We start from the raw sequence: 23,839 nt of genomic DNA, 5'->3' as shown, positions 1-23,839 counted from the left end.
TATATACACACACACATTACACACGTATACATATTCAGCCATAAAAAAGGAGACCCTGCCGTTTGTGACAACATGGATGAACCTCAAGGACATTATGCTAAGTGAAGTAAGCCAGACACACAAAGACAAATATCACATGACCTCACTTATATCTGGAACCTAAAAAAAACAGGTTGAACTCATAGTTACAGAGAGTAGAATTGCAAGAGACCGGGGGATGGAAGGAAAAGGGAGCTATTGATCAATATTGATCAAAAGACACAAACTTTCAAATATATGGAAGTTGACTGATTAATGTTAAGGATCAAAGTGTAGGGACTTCTCTGGGGGTCCAGTGGTTAAGAATCTGCCTTCCAATGCAGGGAATGTGGGTTTGATCCCTGGTCAGGGAAATAAGATCCCACATGCTGCAGGGCAACTAAGCCTGCGTGCTCTGGAGCCTGAGCCACAACTAGAGAGAAGCCCGCGTGCTGCAACGAAGATCCCGCGTGCCGCAACTAAGACCTGGTGCATCCAAATAAATAAATAAATTTCTTTTTTTTTTTTGCGGTACGCGGGCCTCTCACTGCAGAGCCGTTGCAGAGCACAGAGCACAGGCTCCGGACGCGCAGGCTCAGCGGCCATGGCTCACGGGCCTAGTCTAGTCTCTCCGCGGCATGTGGGATCTTCCCGGACCGGGGCACGAACCCGTGTCCCCTGCATCGGCAAGCGGACTCTCAACCACTGCGCCACCAGGGAAGCCCTAAATTTCTTTTTTTTAATGAAGAAGAATCAAAGTGTAGAATAAAGGCAATACCTGGGGGGCAGGGGGTGAGGGGAGGAAAGAAATTGGTGAGGGAGAGTAAGAGGTACAAACTTCCAGCTGAAAAATAAATGAGTCACAGTTATGAAATGTACTGTGTGGTGAATATAGTCAATATCAAAGTAATATCTTTGTGATGACATTTCATAACTAGACGTGTGATGATCATTTTCAAATGTATAGGAAAAAAATCACTATGCTGTGTAACAGGAGCTAACATTGTGTTGTAAGTCAATTATACTTCAAAAACAAACAAACATACAAACAAATCTGTAGAAAAAGAGATCATATTTGTGGTTCCCAGAGGCGGGAGTGGGAGGAAAGGGAACTGAATGAAGGCGGTCAAGAAAGGTACAAACCACTGGCTCTAAGATAAATAAGTACTAAGGATGTCATGTACAACATGACTAATACAGTTAACACTGCTGTATGTTATATACGAAAGTTAAGAGAGTAAATCCTAAGAGTTCTCAGCACAAAACAAAAATTTTTTTCTATTTCTTTATTTACTTATTTTTGGCTGCGTTGGGTCTTCGTTGCTGTGTGCGGGCTTTCTCTAGTTGCAGTGAGCAGGGGCTACTCTTCGTTGCAGCACGTGGGCTTCTCATTGTGGTGGCTTCTCTTGCTGTGGAGCATGGGCTCTAGGCGCCCGGGCCTCAGTAGCTGCAGCAGAGGGGCTCAGTAGTTGTGCCGCACAGGCTTAGCTGCTCCACAGCACGTGGGGTCTTCCCAGACAAGGGCTTGAACCCACGTCCCCTGCATTGGCAGGCAGATTCTTAACCACTGCGCCACCCGGGAAGCCCTCTATTTCTTTAATTTTGTATCTATATGAGATGATGAATGGCCACTAAACTTACTGTGATGGGAATTCCCTGGCAGTCCAGTGGTTGGGACTCCTCGTTCTCACTGCCGAGGGCCCCAGGTTCAATCCCTGGTTGGGGAACTAAGATCCCACAAGCTGCGTGGTACAGCCAAATACATAAATAAATAAATAAATAAGCAAACTTATTGTGATAATCATTTCTTGATGTATGTAAGTCAAATCGTTATGCTGTACACCTAAATTTATACAGTGCTGTATGTCAACTATATCTCAATAAAACTGGGAGGAAGTAAATAGATAAATCCAATACCCATACTCACCATTGTATGTAATTTGCTTTTAGTTACAAATTTTTTAGAATTTCTTTCCCTAAAACATTCACAGCAGAGGTATTCATTTCACTTGCCTATTTCACCTCTAAATACCACCACAGTTACTGGGATTACATGAGGTAAAGGAATAAACCCAATGGCTATTAACCCAACATGGCTATCTGGAAATCTGATAGGAAAGTTACCTATAGCCATGTCTTACAAAGTGCTTAAAAGCTCAACCTGAGACCTTAAATACATAAATTTTAAAGACCTAATGTACAGCATGGTTACTATAGTTAATAATGTATTACACGGTGGAAATCTGCTAAGAGGCCAAATCTCAAGTGGTCTCACTACACCAAAAAAAAAAAAAAAAAAAAAGAACTATGGAAGGCAATGGATATGTTAATTAATCTGATTGTGGAAATCATTTTACAACACTACATATATCAAATCATCACGTTGTATACCTTAAACATATACAATTTTTATTTTTCAGAAATACATAAATAAAAATCAAAACAAAACCAAAAAAAAAAAAAAAAAAAAAGCAGGCGGTCAAGCCTGGGTGACCCCAGTAGGATTCCACAGCAGGATTCCAGTCCCTTAACACAGAACAGAGGACTGTGGAGTAAGCTTTTTCCAAAGAATAGGGCAGAAGCCAAGATAAGTGAATCCCAGAGGACAGGGCCTAGAGCCCGATCAATTTCTTCAGAAAGCGTCGGCGTTAAGTCTTTGTCATAAATTGGTCTGACTCAGGTGAAAGTCACAGTATGACTACAGCTGCTGAAACAGTGGGGCTGGATGGACCCAGGTGGCGAGCCACTGGGGTCGTCACCCTGCAGGGGCAGCTGGCAGAGCAAAGCTCCTCATCCTGACAAGTGCAGCAGGGTCGGGGGCTGCGGGGGGGCCAGAGGGCAGGTGAGAGTCATGTGATGGGAGAAAATAAAGGACTTTTCTCTCCTGGGATATCAGAGCCTTAAAGCGTTAATTCATCTGGGGAGGGAAAGACAAAAAGCCACACCAATATGTTCTCTAGGGAAAAACAGAAGAACTAAACTGTCAGGAGGGTGGGCAGCGTGACAAGCTGGGCGGCACATGCTGAAAGGTATGAGGCAGACACGAGAGCGGATCACAGAACAAGACAGCAGGTACTAAGTGAAAGTGATCGGGAGCTGGGGGTGGACACGGGACAGGAGAGTGAGGGGCCTCCGAGCCTTTGGGAGGACCAGAGAAGAGGGCAGAGAATAGAAAAAAAGAATTGTGAGTTATGTTCTGGAACACTCTCAAATGTTAGCAAGAGGGTTAGAAAAAGATGAGAATTCCTATCTGTGCTTCTTGGAACACAGCACTTTGAGGCTGGACCACGTGGGTCCCAACTGTCCGATGGCTGCGGCTGGCGGGAAGTGCAGTGCTGAACAAACAGCATAGCCCGGCAAGACCTCTCCCATGATCACATCTAGAGAGTGAGATCTGGATTTGTGGGGAAAAAAGAGCCAGGCGCCTCTGCCAAAGCCTCCTGGGCTGGCAAGTCCCAACATGCCCAATCTCAGCTCACCCCAAAGTGCCGGCCACACCACAGGCCTGGCCATGCTCAGTCCTGTTGCACAACCCCTTCCGCTTCCCCCATACTAGGTGTCCTCATGCCTGAGGGCCAGCTAAGCGCACGTCCTCCCCAGAAGGGAAGTCTGAGCGCTGCTTACCTCAACCTGAACATGAACCTGCCCCAGCCTTTGTCCACATCCCCCCACCAGCAGCTTCCAGCCTTGGCTTCACTCGCCATTTTATTCATGCCCTCATTCCAGCAACCCCTGGAGACTCCAGGAGGTGCCCCCCCCCCGACCCAAGAGCGCATGCCCCAGTAAGGTGATTCTGCCTCAGTCAAACAACTAATCAACCAGGAAACCCAACTCCAGACCCAATGGAGAAAACAAAGGAAAAGGAGATAAACTATTCCAGAGGGCAGATTAGTTCAGTGTGGTAAAGGAAGGGGGAGGGTATAGGCTACACCAGGATCCCGGGTTCTCAACTGGACCACACACACCAGATTCGAGGCAAGAAGAGTAATTCTAGGTCTCACCCACTGAGTGGCAGAGGTGCTGTTAATTTCCTGCGTTGTTCACGAAGAGAGCAGCTTAAATCCTCAGCGGCAGCAGCAGCTGGCGACAGGGAACCTGCTGTGAGGGATAAAGATGGCAAGGTCTGAGCTCCAGGGACTGGGATGGGCAGAGGTCAAGAAGGTCAGTCCCAGGGAGAAGATGCAGGAGTGGGGCGGGATGTTGGATGGAAGGGGAGAGATGTGATATTTGTCAAGTACCTTCCAACAGAAGGGCACTGGGAGATGCTTTACATATATCATCCACGTTCATTCTTACAATAACTCTGGGAAGCATCTCCATGTCACAGCGGAGGTGCCTGAGCCTCAGTTTCTCCTAAGCTGAAGCTAAGGAGTGATGGGGCTTAGATTTGAACACCTGTGTGTCTCATTCTACATCCTGGGCGTGTTCCTACAGCACCAGTGAGCATGAACCAGACACCACAGAGCAACACAGGATCTGGCCCCAAAGTGTGCCTTGGGTGAAAGCAAATGACATCTGAGATCTATGTCAAAAATCACCTGGGGGGTGGTGGGGGGGTGAGTGGGAGGAGAGCAGAAACAAGACTGGCCACGTGTTCATAACGGTTGAGGCCAGAGGATGGCTGAGCCCGAGGCTCAGTGTACTATCCTCTCTATTTTTGTACATGTTTGAAATTTTCCATAACACAAAATGTATGAACAGTATGAACTGTTCTGCTGTATGAACAGTCAAGTTAACACACCATTTCCTCTGGCTTTACCCATCACTAGACGCTTGCTCTTTGATCTGGGGCTTCCTTTTGGTTATAAAACTGAATATTTGCTTTACCGAAGAATTCTCACACTTTCCTAGGAATTTGCTTCTGTGTTGGGTAAGCACACACAGTAGGCATAGTTCCACTGAAGAGGACACTTTCGGGAATTTCTTGTTCCATGAAAATAAGAAACTTAAGAGCTTTTTCTCATTATAATATTAAGGGGAAAAAAACAGGATATAAAACCACATCTGAATCATAAAATGGATTGGATATAAATACATATATAGAAGAAGGAAATACACTAACATGAAAACCATGGAGTTAACTTTCCGAATTTTACAAACTTGACAATGAACAGGCGTTCGTTTTTGGAAAATATTTTAAAGAAAGTTGGTTTTTTTTAATGGGCTTAAGTGAAACAGAACTGGACTAATTAAACTCTTTGGTCTACAACACTGTGTTGTCATTGGTCTAGCAGTACTTTTCCAATAATTAGTATTGAGAAGCTACTACTATTAACAGCTATCATGTGCCAGGCAATGCACAGGTTATTTCTAATCTTTACAACAATCCTGCCAATTGGAAGATTTTGCACTGATTTTGAACTCAGATCTGCTGGTTCTGAAGCCTGTCTTGCTCCATCACACCTGACCTCCTGCTTCTTCAGCTCTTACATTCTAGAGTGCAGAAGCACCACCAGCAGATCCCTGGAACAGTTAGGACTAGAGGTTTACACCTCCGACTGTGGCTTGGGTTCTCCTATGCTGTCATGCCCCATATTGCCCAGTAGTCTGGGTCTGGCCAGGATGCAGCTGATTAATCACCATCTGGCCAACAAGACAGACTAGATTAGCCTGTTCTTCCTTCCTCTGAGCTGACAGACTGTAATCCCAGCACCCTACTCTACGAATGGATGACTTCTGATTGATACTGGAATATGACCATTCTCTCCAAATAATACTCACATAACAATTTCCCTATGATTTAGTTATAGGGCCCTGGAAGGGAGAACACTATTTCATTAAGGGGGAAATGGGCCAAGATTACCTCTCCTTCCCCATGACAGCAGAAGCCACGACTTGGTAACCATGGCGAAGTACAGAGAGGGGAAAAGGTGCCTCTAAGGAGGCTGAGGACAGACACTGAAGCCAGGGGAAAGTCGGGAACCTGAGCCAGACGCTGAAAGAGGTTTCGGACAACCGTCTGGATGGGCTACCGGTGCTGGCAGCCTCTGGAGGTGACAGGGCAGGTTGGCCTGTTTGTAACCGGCCATCAAGGAAATGATCCGGTCAGCAAGCCAGGTCTGGAAGTTCAGAGGCTGGGAGCTGTTGTGAGAGCCACTTTCTTCTAGGTCTCCCACCCTCCATCTGAGTAACAGTGAGGCCTGAAGCAAACCCAGTTCATTTTCCTGTCGGTGAAACGTGGAGACACCTGCTCCTTGACAGGAAGGTGTCTTGTTCTATGAAGTGTGTTGAGCAACTCAATAAAAAGTATTATATACACAGTTCTATTTTATAACAAATTCCCCTAGAAATGGCCAAATCATTTCCCCTGGTAACTAATGCTGCCCACCGCACACCAATTCCCCGGTGGTAGGTTAACCACTGTGGCAGCACAGCTGTGCACAAGCCGTGCGGCCTCTCACACCTAACTGGTTCCCAGTGGGCGCTCGGCTAGATCTGTTTCCCAGGCAGCCCGAGACTTGGGTGTTGTGTGCTGCCGATTCTTGGTCTCTGCTTTGTTCTACTCAAATTACAACCACCCAAAGTAATACATCCACCCTTCACAGCCTCCTCAATTATAAGAATAGGTAGGGATCAGATGTGGGAGGAAAAAAAAAAAAAAAAAGCCCAGGAAAGTATTCAGAACCACTTTCTTCTGGAAAAGAAATGGAGATCTAAGGAGGTGGTATATCTTATAGAAAAAACTCATCCACCTTTGCAAAACAAGAGTAAACCAGGCCTGAGTGGGATAGAAATTACTTCCTAAAAAACCGTTATGGCTGAAGACACTGACGCCTGAGTCTCTGAGAGTGGGCAAGGAGGGAGACTTCAGCAAAAGGATTAAAGTAACTCCCTGGTCACTGAGAATGATAGGGTCACCTCACAGCCACTGTGGCCCCAATCGTCAGGCTATTTGGCTGACTTAGTCTTAGCAGCTGTCTGCCCTTTGCAGGCTTCCCAGGTAGCTGAATGACTTCCATTCACTTTGGGCTACATGGATTTGATCATCTCACCTTGTATTTGGCTGTGATCCCAAACACTAATCCTGAAATCTATAGTGCCTTAAGATAATTAAAATAAAGGAAAAGAAGACATTTGAGGCTTAGGAATTCCTGCTTTCCGCTATTTTTGCCAAAGAAAGTGTTGCTTGCTCTATTTTTAAGGGGCAGGGCATTTTCTAAAACATCTAAGGTGACTTAAAGGACTAGGCATCAGTTTTGGTTAGATTTTATATTTTAATGATTCAAAAATTACTAGTCATGAAAAAAATTAGTAGCCCTGTATGAAGTAATTTTACCTTCAAAAGCACCTTTGTGTACAGTGGTTTTGGTTTATGTGGGTCTTCTGTTTTTGTTTTGGGGTTTTTTTTTTTAGTATAAAGGGAAAATGGTGGGGAAAATACATATTGTATTTTATCAAACCCCAAATGTGAAAAATAGTTTAAAAGACTGCTGACGCAATTGCAGCTGGGTTCATTGAAGCCTAATTAAAATGCCAGTAACACATGATCCTGCCCAGAAGTGCTGACTACCGCTAGGCAGAAACCAGGGCCATTTGGCTGTACAATATTAATAACAACAGCAGCCAGAACATTATCATAAATGTTCTGAGTGAAGCCCCCAACCTCTATTTCAAGGTTTACAAAAATCTATGATTTTCCAGGCAGTGGTAACCACAGAGAAACCAGACTTAATTACAGAATAAGAAACCAGCAACTGAACATATGGCTTAGACTAATGGACTGCTCAATCACTATGATTCAATCCTTCATTCATTGTTCTGGCAATGCATTAGAAGCCGGGGATACAAAATTAGAATAAGGTTATGATCCATGATCTCAAGAAGGCCAAAGTCAGAGGGCTAAAAATCTTGGACTTAAATCTTATGTTTTCTGAGTGACAAAAAAAACCTGGTAGAGAAGTGAATGATAAATTAACTCCAGACAGAAAGACAACATGAATGGCTGAATAGAAGATATAGGGAGGAGTTATATATAAATCCCTCTGCTGAACACTATGAGAAGATAGTTGAGTAAACAGAGATGATGCCATCATTCAAATGTATATAGCGCCCCAATATACCTGGCATTATACTGGTAGCAGTTAAAACAAATTTTATCTCAGCCCTAACAATAATAGTGTACTGAAATAGTGTCTACTCCATGCCATACAATATCCTAAGTACTTTACATATATTAACTCATTTAATCCTCAAAACAACCCCATGAAGTAAATACCATTATCATCCCCATTTTACAGATGAGGAAACTGAGAGGACAGTCATACATCCAAGCTTATTCAGCTAATAAGTCATGGAGCCAGGATTTGAACGAAGGCAATCTGGCTTTATAGACTGTATTCTCAACTACTTTTTTATACCTCTTCTCTATAAAAATGGTTATGTTAAAAACAAAGGAACTGTACAGAAACACTGTACCCTAAGTTGCTAAATTTGTTTCTCATGGGGGTACAGGTTAACAATTCTGAAACTGCTTTACATTTATGCTGTGGTTGAACAAATATTAAACGGACAGTGGACAGTGGGGGCTACGTTTCCTACTATTGGAGAAGGGGTTACAAATAAGCAAGAATGACTAGAATGAACCCAGTGCTGTATTATAGTCAGAGACACCAGTATAAACTCATGTTTAGCTTAATGTATATATACAGATGTTTAGATACAGAAATAATTATTGATATGTGTTTACACAGCTAATACACACACATTATTCCCAGCTCTGTTTGCTGACAGAGCCCAGAAGCAATGGGGCCCAAGAAGAAATGAGCACACCCAGCACCAAGATCTTGGTTTCTAAATACCATTTTCCAATGAAAGGAACCAGGGCTCTTTGAAGAAATGGCTATTTCTGGGAGTGGGGCAGGGAAAACACAAGATATACCTGCAGCATCTTGTGGTATCAGAAAAGAGAGATGTGTTCAAAAAAATAAAAGGATGGGGGCATATCAAAGGGACACAGGAACCAACCTGAAAGAGCTCCCATGGCCAAAGGTGGAATAATTTAAGCAACAAAATAAATAGCATCCTATAGGATTATAACCCAAAGTAGAAAATAAACACACGAGTCCACACTGATATAAGCAAATGATTAAATAAGTAGATGGGTGAAAAGAGACAAATCTTCCTTATAGAAGAATTCTAAATAATGTATGCAGATACTCTTCATTCCAGGAGGTACAGCTTATCCCCTCCCTGTTTGGGGATGGGCTAACCTTAGTGACTCACTTCCAAAGAATGCAGTGGAGAAGTAGAAAAATAATACCTTTACAGTGGAGAGATCTGCCCGCAAATGCTACCTTAACCAAGTGATGAAGGTTAAGATCCTCTGTGATATTATGTGGGTATCATATACCCTGTCCCATGATGTGACAAGAAGGACACTCCACTTCTGTGGTATTCCTTCTAAAAAACCATATCACTAGTTTTTAATCATGAGAAAACATCAAACAAGCCCAGACTGGGGGGCACTATAGGGTATCTAGCCAGTGCTCCTCAATACAGTGAGACTGTCAAAGTCCTGAAAAACAAGGAAAGACTGAGAAATTGTCACAGACCAGAGGAGACCAGGGAGACATGTCTAAATGCAACGTGGTTCCCTGGATTGAATTCTGGAACAGAAAGAGGGCATTCATGGAAAAAACTGGTGAAAGGCAAATAAAGTCTAGAGTTACGTTTCTTCGTTTTGACAGATACACCATGGTAATGTAAGATATTAACATTAGGAGAACTGGTGATGGGGATACAGGAACTCCCTGTGCTATCTCTGCAACTTCTCTGTAAATATAAAATTTTTCCAAAATAAAGAGCTTAAGAAATTATTTTATTCGAAAATAGGCATGCAAAATAAGGAAAAGAGCAATCATGTATCATGCCAGTGAAAGGAAGCTAGAAATAAGAGCATAACAATTCTCACGTTAATGTCAGTTTTCTGCTACCTAGCACTACTGATAGGACTGTCATTCCTTAATTTTTCATAAGGCATTGTATTCTGGGGGGAACACTAAACCCATCCAAGCTCATTCCATTCACAAACTCTTACTGGGTACATAAGCGCCAGGCACTGACCTAGGCACTAGAGATGCACTGGTGGACAAGACATGCTTCCTTTGTCCAAAGAACATCTAGCGTCATTGAAGAGAGAGATATAAGTCAACATAAAATAAAACACAGCATGTTAAGTCCTGACTAAGAAGAGGTAGTTTTAAGATGGTAGGGGCACGCCCAGGAGGAGCACCTGACCCTTTCAGTGCCAAGGCACCATAGAGGACAGAGACGGTCTCCTGGAAGAGTCCATGAATAACCTAAGTGTCTTATGACCATCACAAGGACCCCTGGTGATGGTGATATACGCCAACCTCCTGTCAGCATAAAGTGCACTTGGGAAATACAAATTTAATTATGCCACCTCTTCCTAAAACCCTTCAAAGGCTTTCCACTACTCCAAGTTCCTCACCGTGTGCGATGGGTAATTTGATATGCTAACTTGGCTAGGTTATAATAACCAGTAATTACCCCCTAACTGAGGTGGGTTTTTTAATATTTTTAAATTTCTTTTTAATTTTTAGTTTTTGGCCATGCCGTGCGGCATGTGGGATCTTAGCTCCCTGACCAGGGATCGGATCCACACCCCCTACAGTGGAAGTGCAGGGTCTTAACCACTGGACCACCAGGGAAGTCCTAATTGAGGTGTTTCTGTGAAGACACTTTTAGATGTGCTTAACGTCTACAGTCAAATTTAAGTAAAGGAAATTCCTTGATAAAGTAGTGGGCCTCATCCAATCAGTCGAAGGCCTTAAGAGAAAAAAACCAGTTTCTCAGAAAAGAAGAAACTCTTGGGACTGCCCTGGCGATCCAGTAGTTAAGACGCCACACTTCCACTGCAGAGGGCGCAGGTTCAACCCCACCCCGGTCAGGGAACTAAGATCCCGCATGCATGCCACCGTGAGGTGGGTACAGCCCTAAACAAAAAGGAAGAAGAAATGCTGCCTCAAGATTGCAGCATCATCTCCTGCCTGAGTTGGTAGCCACCTGCCTGCCTGACCTACAGACTTCAGACTTGCCAGCTCTCTTTATGTAAATATATTTCATATATGGGGTTATATTATACATAGGATATTATATAGAGAATTATATATATGTAGGATATATATTATATATAAAATAGGATATGCATTATACATCTTTTATTCTGTCTGTATTATATATATATATATATATATATATATATATATATATATATATGCTGAAGACATATATATCTTCTCTTGGTTCTGTTTCTCTGGAGAACCCTAACTGACACACCATGGTCATGGTCTCTGGGCTTCATGTAGTCTGACTCTTACTCTCCTCATCAGCCACGCCTTCCCCCCCACGCCTTCCCCCCCACGCCTTTCACACTGTCTCTTCTACTCACACTGGCCATTTCTCATCCTGAGTCCTTTCAGCTCTTCCTGTCCCCTCCTTCCACAGGCTGCTCTCTCTGCCTGGGTCACTCTCCCTTCTTTTCCTGATTGACACTTACTCATGCCTCAGACCTCAGCTCAACTGCTGCTTCCTCAGGGAAGCTTCCCATCATCAGACCCACTTAGTAAGCCTTCAGAGCACCTCACAGCTCTCCTGAGTAGCTGGACAAATTGCCACTTCAGGCCTCCTTACACGTAAGCTCCACGAAAGCAGGAATGATGTCTGGTTTTGCTCTTTTTTTGTAATTATATTCCCTAGTACAGTGCTTGGGGCATGAAAGTTTCTCAATAAGTATTTGTTTGATGAATGTCAACACAGGTGTTAGAAGAGCAGAAAACGGCCCCTCTCCATAGCCACAGCCTCTGAAGTTCTCACAGGTAGAATCCAGTGACACAGTTCTCTTGACAACTCATCAAGCTGAAACTCAAGGTCAAAAAAAAAAAAAAGGGGAACTTGGAAAGGCAGTCAAAGCAGGCAGAAGGAGGGGGCTTTACTTGCTGGAGACAGAAATGTCTCTGCAGATGGGCTGGAGGTGGTCAGTGCGGCTGCAGCCTCAAGTTGACATTGATTTCTCCAAAAATGCCACCTGCCTCTTCACCCAAACTGGGCTTTATACAATCACATTTCCCACTTATTACCAACTGCCAAATGTCGAAACTCTCAGAAGCACTTTTTTTAAGTCTTAAAAGAAATAAACTCTAGCCTATTAAAGAAGAAGAAAAGAAAATGAAGATATGTTCTTACCAGACTTCTTTTAATAAAAAAGGTTCAAACCTAAAAATAAAAATTTCCCCAAGTTTAAGTGCTAAGATTTTATTAGGAGGTACATTCCGAAGGCAGCAAGGGTGAGGGGAAAGGCAAAGGAAAGCAAATGATATACGCAAGTGATCATTACATTTCTTCTTTAGGTTATTTTTACCCTGAGTTACCTGTACTGGACAAGCTGGCAAATTTCCCAAAACATCAGGCCACTGGGTCAGGTTTCTAAAGGCAGTAACTACAGCTGATGCCTCAACTCATATACGTGACAACTTTAAAGCATATCTTCAAATTTATTGACATTTTTCCTAGTGACACATGGGTCTATATCCCCTGCTTTCTTTTTTTTTCTGTTTTTTTTTTTGCGCGGTACGTGGGCCTCTCACTGTTGTGGCCTCTCCTGTTGCGGAGCACAGGCTCCGGACGCGCAGGCTCAGCGGCCATGGCTCACGGCCCCAGCCACTCCGCGGCATGTGGGATCCTCCCGGACTGGGGCACGAACCCGTGTCCCCTGCATCGGCAGACGGACTCTCAACTGCGCCACCAGGGAAGCCCCCCCTCTGCTTTTGAATCTGGGAAGTTTGTGATTCACTTGTATCCAATAATCTGTGTTGAAGTGCTGCCGAGTGACTCCAGGGCTTGCTTATGGATAACAATACAGTTCTACCTTATTCACAGGGACAGTCATCCGTGGAGCCCTGAGCCAACAGGTAAGAAGTGTGACTTTCCTAAGGCTGCCATGCTATGAGGAAGCCAAGCCACAGAGGGAGGATGCGTGAAGGTGCTCCAGTTGGCAGTAATGGTCTTCAAGTCCTCCTCTCCCAGGTGCCAAATATGTGAGTGAACATGTTCTCAGATGACTCTAGTCCCCAGCTGTTGAGTCAACCCCAGACTTTGAATCTTCTCAGCTGAGGTCTCAGACATGGGGGAGGGGAGGGCACAAACAAGTCATCCCCACTCTTCCCTTGCTGAATTCCTGCCCCCAAAGCATACAAACACTGATATTGCATTACACTACTGTGGTTGAAGGGGTGTTTGTTATATAGCGACGGTAACCGGAACAATATAGAAAAATGGGAGTTATTTCTTAGATGTCAAAACAGGTGTCTAACTTTCCTCCACAGGAGTCAAAACCCATCAACAGCTTTTACCTCTGACAAATCTCTCAAATGTAAACAAGCCAAACAAACAAATAAACAAATAAAAGCTGGCTTCAGCCTTTCGTGAAAGGAGTAGATTTCAAGCAGAGAGATACTTACTCAGAGAGAGAAAAGAATTGTCTTTGAGAAGGGAAGTGCTCAGTCAATGTTTGATGAATGAAGAAAGGAATGGCTCAAAGAACCAAGAAATGTTTAGGTGAGGATATCGCGGAGGGCAAAGGATCATTTTCCAAGATCAATGGCAATCTTAGTCCCCAGTTCAAAACATTCAGTTCTCCAGAAATTTCTAGGGCTTATCCTTGTGTTCTCCTCCTGTAATATTTAATGGCATTTATCAACAAGCAAATCACATGCCGAGGATGTATATTTGTATATGACACATTTTCTGATGCAAAACTGAGCTGGATAACAAACACCTTGAATGACAGAAAGAATCAAAATTATTTTGACAAGCTGGAGTAATGAAGCAAGATAAATATAAGTGGCTGAAGTAACCTTATCCGAGAGGGCAGCTGAAGAGACTGTGCAAGGACTTCAGAGTCTTTGGGGAAAGTGTTGGACTCACCCTGAAGATGATAGGAAGCTATGGAATACTTTAGAATAGGGAAGCACTGTGATAAAACACAGTGTTTTAGAGGATTAATTCAACATCTCTTTATGTGATGAAGTCAAGGGAGAAGAAATAGAAGGAAGAAAGGCCACTTAGCACTTAGGAGACATTTGCAGTCCCACAACAATAAAAATATATGGGTCTGAGCTAGTATGACCATGGCATGAGGAAAAGAGGGGCAGTGGTGATTCAGTGGCACCACCAGGAAGACTTGGGCAGCTGATGGGGTATCGAGAGTACAGGTGAAGGAAGACTCAAAGAAGATTCAGAGGCCTAGAATGAGAGGGCAGTAGAGCTGATGGAAACAGAAAAAATGGAGGAGAAAGTATGCTTTGAGAAGAGGAAAAAGAGCTCAGTAGGAACCCATGGCCTTTGAGATGGTGCTAGCAAGACATTTAGGTAAAAAAGAGCCAATGGATAATAGGAGACCTTGGATTAGGTTTAGGGAAAGAGGCCTAGAGAAGTGGAGCTGGGACTCATCAGCCTGCAGGTGATCCCTAAAGCCATGAATGAATTCCCATAATGCGCCGTGTTAGACTCTGTTAAATCTTTGGTCTTTATGGCATATTATAGCTCAGAATGAAATATTTTGAAAATATACTGCATCTTTGTCATGTAGTGAATGGGCTGCATAATTAGGTCAACCATAGCACAGCCATTTTATTGACTTTTAATCATTAAGAAACAAAAATATAAATTGCCAAGAGTACCAAAATACGAATTTGTTTGACTCCCAATATATTGGGTTAGCCAAAAAGTTCATTCGGGCTTTTCCCTACAATGTTATGGAAAAACCCAAATGAACCTTTTGGCCAACCCAACATTTTGAACTATTCTTCCTACTCACTTCAACTGACAGGATTGGCCTCAGACATTAAGAACCATTTTTAATGCCTTTAAAGAATATCTGGGTGGGCTACTATCCCTTCAGCTCTCCACTTGAATAAACTGTAAGAACACCAAGAGCTTGTGTAGAGCCAAAAAGAACCAAAGAATGTGCAGCTGGAGGTATCAGCTGTGCATGTCGAGTTCTAGCCAAAGTAACTCCCCAGGGTGTCCAGCTGTAGAGAGAGAAAGAAAAAGAGAAGAAAGACAGTAATTCAGTCGGGGAAGTTAACAGCGGCTGAAGATTCGAGTTGGCCACAGAGCACTCTTAACAGTTGGGTACCAGAAGACATGCTGTTACCACATTTGGGTAACTTACAATTACAGAGTGAACATCTGTCTGTGACCATCTGTCTGCAAGCATGCTGGGGGTCAGAGGCACAGTGAAATATAGACCTGAAAGTGCAGTAAGATAAGTTAAGGAGAGGAAAATATGTAAGGCATCTAACTGATTTCACCTAGAAAAAGACAGCCAGTTGAAAGAAAGTGTGGATGAGATCGTCTTAAATAAATTATGACTCAGCAAGTGCCATTTTATCTGTCTAAGAAAATAATTACAGGAAAGCAATGTTTCCTGAAAAGTGTCTCTTCCTGAAAAAGCCCGTTTGGAATAGCGACAGAGGTTTCTGGCAGATGGAGGGTAGCACGGCATGACTTCTGGAGATGACCTGGCCCAAGCTCAGTCAGGTACAGAACTGAGACATTACAACCAAGCCCTTCTAGAAAGCACTGAAACCTGCTTTCCTCGGCCTCCATGACATCTACCATATCTCATGTGTGGATGGTCCTCTGACCACTCACTTTGACAGGTTTTTCTTCCTCTGCTTGTTTCTTAACCCCGGAGCTCCTCTGGGCTCTAAGCCCTCCTCTCTCCCCACTCAAACACTCTCCTTAGGGCATCTCATCTGCTCTGTTGGCCTTAGAGTCATTCATGTATTGATGACTGTCAAATATTTACTTTCACCCAGACCTTTTGTCTGAGCTCAGACCTGGACAGTAACTGCATACTGCATATCTCCTCTTGGGCATTTTACAAACTCAACTTGTCTAAAATTGAACCCATGACTCCCGGAGACTCATGCCTTCTCTACTGCTTCCTATCGGTAAATAGCCCCTCCACTGTCAGGTTACCCAAGTTGGCCACCTGGGAATCCTTATTTGAATGCTCTTTCCCTTGGCCCACACTTCACTCACACACCAGTGGCCCACATTAACCACTCTCCAACCCCCTTTCCCTTAGCCTAGACTCAGGAACCACTATCTTTCATTTCATTATCACAACAGCCTTCTGAGTTGTCTTCCTGTCTGTGATCTTAACTCTGCCCTATTTCATCTCCATTCCATTCTCAAGCACTCACTCTGAAGCAAATCCCATCACCTCACTTCTTCAGCCTGAAACTCTTCAGTGGGTTACTACTGTTTTTAGGATAAGGTCCAAAGCTGTTAATATGATCTGCATAATTTGGCCCATCCCATCTTCTTACCCCTCATCACTGCCTCCAAGTCCAGCCATACTGAGTTTTTTCTAGTTCCTTGAACCCAACAAGTTCTCCTTCAACTACAGACTTTTGTATATGCTGCCTGGCATTCTCTTCTCCCTTTCTTTGCCAGACAATGACTATTCCTGCTTCAGGTCCCAGTTTAGACAAAACTACCCTGACAAGCCTTCCCTGTCCAGTCCAGTCTGTGTTAGGTGGCCCACAGTGAACTCCCAAACACTACTTTTCCCCAACAAATCACACTTTACTGTTAATGCCCACTTATATGCCTTTTCTTCCACTAGACCTTGAGTTCATTGAGGGCAGGTAGCATGTCTGTTTTGTGAGCAATTGTATGTCCAGCACCCAGCCCAGCATTATTATATATTGAATATGTAAATGATTCCATGAAATATGGGATCTGTAGGCCCTCTGATCAGCCGTGAAACACAGCTAGGTCTATGTCGAACAACGTCCCCTCAGAGAATTAGAAAGATTTTCAAAGTTCCTCTGTCTAAGATGAGCCTAGCAGCTGGAACATTCATCCAGGAACATTCATTCCCTGAGGTGTGGCCAACAGAAGTCTACTGAAGGATTCTCAGCTGCAGCTCACTGCAAAGCTCCTACTCCAAGCACAGAAGAGTCTCTTCAATTCCAACAAGGGACATCAAGAAAACAAAGAATCTTTCCTTTGGTGTCAGGAGCCTGGGAAGGCAGAACATAAAGCAGAAAACTCTAGATGGACTCAGTCTTCCTAGAGAAGATTGTATTGGACTGTCCCCTAAATCAGTGGTTTCAAACTTGAATCAGAATCACCTGGACAGCTTGTCAAAGCACAGATGTCTGAGCCTGACCCCCAGAGTTTCTGATTCAGTAGGTCTGGGATCGGACCAGAGAATTTGCATTTCTAACAAGTTTCCAGGTGATACTGATGCTGCTGATCTGGGGACCACAACCTTGAGAACCACTGCACTAAACATTTGAGTCACCTCTTAATCACACAAACATAAGAGAAGTAGCCCCCCCTGTGCTGGGGGAGGAGAGGCACTCTTCCCAAACCCCTAGAGAACAAGATATCACTGCTGAGAAGGGAGTGGGGAAACTTGCCTAAGGATTCAAGAGCCTGTGGTAAACAAGAAATCAGAAAAATGAAAATTCCAATCCCTTCTGCATTGAGGTTGAAGGCTGCTAGAACTACTCTGATAACTTAAGACAGTTCAAATTATAATAATTGTTCAAGAAAAGGACATCAAGGGGCCTTGTGGTGGAAGTGCCTACCCAGCAGTCATTCACTGGGCCCAGGGAAGAGCTCCAAACATAGGTCTGTCCAGTTAGTGTGCACACACACCCAACCCACAAAGACTGGCTCAGAGCTGCCTAATGCGAGTCAGCACCAGACAACTGTTGAAACTGTTGGATCAGAGACCCTCTTTTTCCTCTGGGGTTGCCAAACTGATAGGCAGTAAGTCTGGGGCTTCTGGTGGCCACTGCCCCAGAGGGAAGAGTGTGGCAGAGAATGACACCAACACTGAAAAAAACTCAGGCAAGAAAGGCCAGAGGTAGACTCCTGATAACATTGTCTGAATCTAGCAGGGCCTAAAGTTCAATATCCTTGAACTTGAGCTGAGTTTCTGTCACTTGCAACTGAAAGCGTCTTGACCGATGGAATTCTACTAGCAAACCAACACGTTGCTCTGGTCTAGGATGTTTAAGTAACCATCTGTTCTAGCAGTTTCTCTGGAGATAGACAGAACTTCCAGGCCTACAGCTTTGCCAGCCCCTCTGGGATTCTACTGCTAAAATTTTTCCTAACAAATCACTGCTTCAGCATAGCACTTAGCCTCATCACTGCTCACTTGCTTCATTCTCTCCTCTGTGAGCTCCCTGAATATATACTCTTTATAACAGTTTTCTTGATTGCCAGGCAAAGCAGCTGGCTTACAGGTACTCAATCTGCAAACAGCATTTAGATGAAAAATAACAAATTTGGGTCAGATTAGTTTGATGAATGAAAGAAAAAAAAGGAGAGGAGGACAAGGCACGCCGGAAGGAATACTAAACTAAAACCGGTAACAATTCACAAAGGTGAGCTCCTAAAGGCAGGTAAACCTTCACTCGCCTCCAGAATATTTCTAACGGAATCCCAACTCCTACTAACAGCTTCAGCATTTTTCTTTTCTTTGAAAAAACTATTATGGAGGAGGGGGTGCCAGAGAAAGACAATTGAGATGGTGACTCCCACATAAGTCAGCTTCCTCTTCCCCAAATCAGTTTCCAGCAACTCTGCCACATCATCCACTGAGAACCCCCTGGCTTCCAACTCAAAGGAAAGTCTCAGACGTCTCGGGCACAGACAACAGCAGCCCTCCTTTGGTGGCTTTCAACGATCAACAGCTTCCTGCCACAGCGCTCACCAACCCTGAACTCGTGGAAAAGAATTACTACAGAACCCAGGAAAGAGTTGGAAGTGTACCCGGCACAGGGTTTGTCACTCACATCTCATATTAAATGTGCCTTTTGCCTCCTAAGGGGTCTATCGGAATCCCTGGGCACAGCTGTGGTCACGGACGCTCCATCCAACCACTGGACCCGAGAAGTGACCCATCTTTCTGACATCAAGAGACCTGCCATGGAAGAAAAAACAGAAACGGCCCAGATGGAGCTGCCTTTTCAAATCCTTGTGAATGTCATGAGATTAGTAGCTTTCCTCTGAGTCGGCCTCAAAGACTTCCTTTACAATTGTTCATAAGCTAGCTCAGGGACAGGCAGTGAAATTCACTCAAATAAAAACATAACCTCAAACATCCAAAACAGCTGGTGGAAATTGTGACTGTTTTAGAGGAGCGGACTTATCTAGCTGAGTCAAAACAAGTGTGAGTGCCTCAAACAGGCAGGAGATCAGAAACAAAATTAGGTGTTTATTGAGTGTTGTCCTTCTTGATTTTTTTTTCCTCCCTTGCCAGACCTGAGTCTCCACTTTAGCTTCATCCTGACAAGGAATGAAATCCTTTATGATATTGATATGATATTGACACTTTTGGAAATTTATTTTTAAGTAATTTTTTTTTTTTTTTTTTTTTTGCGGCACGCGGGCCTCTCACTGCTGTGGCCTCTCCCGTTGCGGAGCACAGGCTCCGGACGCACAGGCTCAGCAGCCATGGCTCACGGGCCCAGCCGCTCCGCGGCATGTGGGATCTTCCCGGACCGGGGCACGAACCCGCGTCCCCTGCATCGGCAGGTGGACTCTCAACCACTGCGCCACCAGGGAAGCCCCTTTAAAGTAATTTTTTTCTAATTATAGAAGTAGTACATGTTCTTTGGAGAAAATTTAGGAAACAGAAAAACCACAAATCAGAAAATAAAAATTACCTGTAATCACATTGCTACTCTTTCCGTTTTGTTCTTTTTTGACTTTGGTTTTTCATACACATACATACACCATGTAATTTTAAGTATATATTTAAATATATATAATCATTATTAAAATGACTCCTTTTGATCCTGATTTTTCACCTAGTCCATTACGACCATTTCCCCAAGTCACTGATATATTCTTTCACACATATTTATGCCTGCGTGTGAACACCATAAATTACTGAGCTAATGCCAATTGTAGACATTTAGGGTACTTCTAATTCCACGCTGCTGTAAACAGCGCTGTGAAGAATATCCTTGTTGATAAATCTTTGCACACGTTCATACTTAGAAAACTTACTTTCTCTTTCAGGGCACTGAAATTCAGGATGTAAAAGGGATGGTAATTGGCGCTGAAGGAGTGTAGCCCCTTTCTCCCTGTGAGTTTCTGCCCATCCTCTTCTTTTGCATATTTTCAGACAAGTTAGCTACTTTTAGAACCTATAGCCCTTCCTGGTCTCATAGAAGCCTTGTTTTCAGTCAAGTTAATGGTCTCTCCAGTTTGCAGTGCAGAAACATCGAGATAACTGTTTCTTAAACGTATGGCAAGAAATGAAGGCAAATAAGTATTAGAAAAGATTACTAACGTTATTAGGAAAAAGAAAATAGAGAAAAGTAATTCCATCAAAAGAGGTTATCAGACTGATTAGACTGGGCTACTCAAAACTTTGTCTTCCAGAAAACTCTCAAATGTAGATTATATGTAGCAGGTTTTACAACAGAAGGGAACTAGCTAAAATTTTCCACTTTCTTATTTTTCCTATTTTCTAATCGCAAGAGTGAAATGAAACATTCCTAAGGAGAAGACTCTTAACTGGCATTATTACCTCTCATTTGAGATTTACTGCCAACATCGAACAACAATTGCTTCTGTATTGGCACAAGCCATCCAGTCACTCACCATTGGGGGATGAATCACTCCCCGTGAAAAATCATTCCAGAATTTGGATAACAGAGAAGTTTGCCTCCAGCCAAAAGCTCAACAAATGCTGGCAAAATTTAGGAAAATCATTATCATGAAAGGCTGCCATGGTTTCAAAGAGCATCTCTTAGTATTTACTGCACTCTATGACCTCTAAAAAAAAAAGTGCAAGCAACTTCATGCACACACACAGCCCTTGCCAGTTCCACTTAAAAGTCTCATTCTCTTCATCACCAGAGTGGAATTAAAAACAGTTGGTCAAGCTCCACTAATCGACAGCTGCTTGCAATTAGATGAAGCATTTAAAGCCATTCTCTTAACTACCTTCCCAACTGCCTAAGCATTCAGCATGAGCAATACACCGTGATAATTTGCCAGAATGTTTAACTTATCTCCATCTCTAGTGGTTTCTATACCTTCCTTATTTTCTCCAGTCTTCCCACACACTGTCTGACTCTTCCAGTTCCTCTTGTTAAATTAGGGGTATACAGAGAAGAGATTATACAAAACCAGGTCGAGCTGCTTTGTGCTAAGATGGAAAATTCTACCCAGGCAACTATTAGAGGGCAGAGTAAGTCTTGATGTTTCTCAAAGAGAAGAGAAAAGACGCCCTTCTTCCTTTTTTTTTTTTTTTTAAACAATGAACCGGAAAGTTCACTGTAATTTTTCTCATCAATGATGATGAAGAAAAAGAACAGTTCCGGGCTTCCCTGGTGGCGCAGTAGTTGGGAGTCCGCCTGCCAATGCAGGGGACGCGGGTTCGTGCCCCTGTCCGGGAAGATCCCACATGCCGCGGAGCGGCTGGGCCCGTGAGCCATGGCCACTGAGCCTGCGCGTCCGAAGCCTGTGCTCCGCAATGGGAGAGGCCACAAGAGTGAGAGGCCCGCGTCCCACAAAAAAGAAAGAAAAAGAACAGTTCCTGGGCTTTTGTAAGCTCTTTCCAATTCTCATAACTCATACACGTTAATTTTGGAGGAGGGAGAAAATGCACAGATCCCTTTATTCCATTTTTTTCCTTTACAAACTGGGCATTAAGAGTCAAGATGCTTTTCCCAAGATCACAGGAAAAAGGTGGCAGAGCATGGCCCGAATCCAACTCCCTGACTCTCAGTCAGTCCAGATGGCTTTCTGCTACTTCGGCTCCCTTCGCTAAAGAGAAAGTCTTCCAACTCTTCTAGAAGGAGGCAGGGGCCAGCACGGCTGCACCACTTGCCCAGCCCAAGGGGTAGAGCAGCTGTCCTCCCAGACCTCTCCAGCCAGGAACCCAGCCTGGGGGCTTAAAGTAGAAAAAAAAGAAAAACCAGAGATGATGTGGCTTCACCTGTGCCGTCATCCTTCTCACTCCCCCACCTAAATAAGAGCCTCACAAACTTAACCACATTCATGGTCACATAACCATGTGTTTTCTCTGTCTCACGCTCCCTGATGCTGATCGCCATCCCACACTCACCTGACCTGTTGTGTGGTAAAGGGGGCAGGAGGGGAATGCAGGGGATATTGGAGGAAGGGAGGAGAGAAGAAGCGAGAGAGATGAAGGGCAATCAGCAGAAGGGAGCAGTTACCTACCCAAAATCCAAGAAGCAGAGTGAGAGTTGAGACAAGAATGGGAGCCCTCGCACCCCGGACTGCAGGCCCACAGCCCTGGCTTTTCCTATCTCTGCTCTTCTAGAGGCTAATCCCCTTTTTTTCCAGAAACCTCCTCCCCACATCCCCACCTAGTCCACTCCTCCAGACAGTCATGGAATCTTCCTTCTGTATCTGAGGACAATTCACTCCTATTTAACTCATTAAATATAAGCGAATATTTAATTAATTCATATTAAACTTATATTAATTCACTCATTAAACTTATATTTCCATTATACTTACAGCAGAGAGTTATCCTTATATTTATTCTGCTTCAAAATCTTTCTGTTGATCATTTTATGTTCTCTGTTTTATTTATATAGATAGATAGATAGATAGATAGATTCCTGGTACATATAGAAAGTTAGATATAGATACATAAATATAGAGATATAAAGAGAGATTGAGATAAATTTTTTAAAGTTTTTCTGTGGCCATAAATGTTCTAAGTGTCAAAAAATACTATTCTGGCTCTTTCCCATCTTGCAAGACGGTGGATGAAAAAACAGAGAAGCTGGACATGAGGAGAAGAAACCTGAAGCCAAGAAGGCTGATGCCAGGGCAAGGTTAAGAAGCATAACCTCAAGGCCAAAAACACCTCAGAAGGGGAAACCCCACCACAACCAAAACCCCATCCTTGTCAGCAGAATTGGCAGCTTTTCCCCATCTGCTATGTGTTCCAGCAAGGCCATGGCGAAGAGGAAGTAATCAGCAGCTACATTTAAGGTTGAAACGAAAGAGACATGTCTTGCTTGGGGGTGACAGAAATGGTGGGACCCGAGTGGATAAGCTTTACAGAATGCCTGGATACTGTTGTACTGAAGATGTGCCTTGAAAGCTGCTGAGCCACCAAAGAAACCCTTTCCGTCCGATGTAAGGACGCTGCGAGCTTGCGTCACTCCCAGCAGCGTTCTGAGCAGCCTCACTGGGTGCCACAGAGGCACGGCGGAGGTGTTCCTGAAGCAGCTGAGCAGTAGCATGCTGCTTGTGACTGGACTGCTCATCCTCAATCGCGGTCCTCTGCGAGAACACACCAGAAATTTGTCATCTCCACCAAAATTGGTGAGTGGTGTGGGAATCCCAAAACATCTCCCTGAGGCTTATTTCAGGAAGAAGAAGATTTGTAGAGCCCAGACACCAGGAAGGTAAGACCTTCGACACAGAGAAAGGGAAATCCAAGCTCAAAGAGCAGAGCAAGGTTGACCTGAGAGCCCTGGACTCACAAACTCTGCAGAGAAATCAAAGCTGTTCCTCCGCTCTAGGGCTACCTCTGTTCTGTTTTCTCTCACAAATTGGTGTTCTAAATTTCTTACAAAGAACCTAATTAAATAACTGATACGTTTCCCAAAAAAATATAATTCTGGTTGGTGTAGGTATTACGTTTATCACAAGTATAAAGCTGGTCAACATAACATAATTATAAATTGTGTAGATAATTATTAAATATATACAATGTATCAGAAATGAATCTCTTAATGAATTCAATGACCCTGTTTTGTATCCCAAT

General features: G+C 43.6%; 1 pseudogene; it reads left to right on the top strand.

Annotated features, from left to right (window-relative positions):
* LOC132499851 (large ribosomal subunit protein eL6-like) overlaps nt 1-23,636 on the top strand; it is a 29,302-nt pseudogene extending 5,666 nt beyond the window's left edge.
* Nucleotides 23,637-23,839: the final 203 nt, after the last annotated feature.

Source organism: Mesoplodon densirostris, chromosome 12 (assembly GCF_025265405.1).
Source record: "Mesoplodon densirostris isolate mMesDen1 chromosome 12, mMesDen1 primary haplotype, whole genome shotgun sequence".
NCBI classification, from domain to species: domain Eukaryota; kingdom Metazoa; phylum Chordata; class Mammalia; order Artiodactyla; family Ziphiidae; genus Mesoplodon; species Mesoplodon densirostris.
The sequence above is the reverse complement of the archived record's forward strand: the minus strand, read 5'-3'. Positions and strand labels throughout refer to the sequence as shown.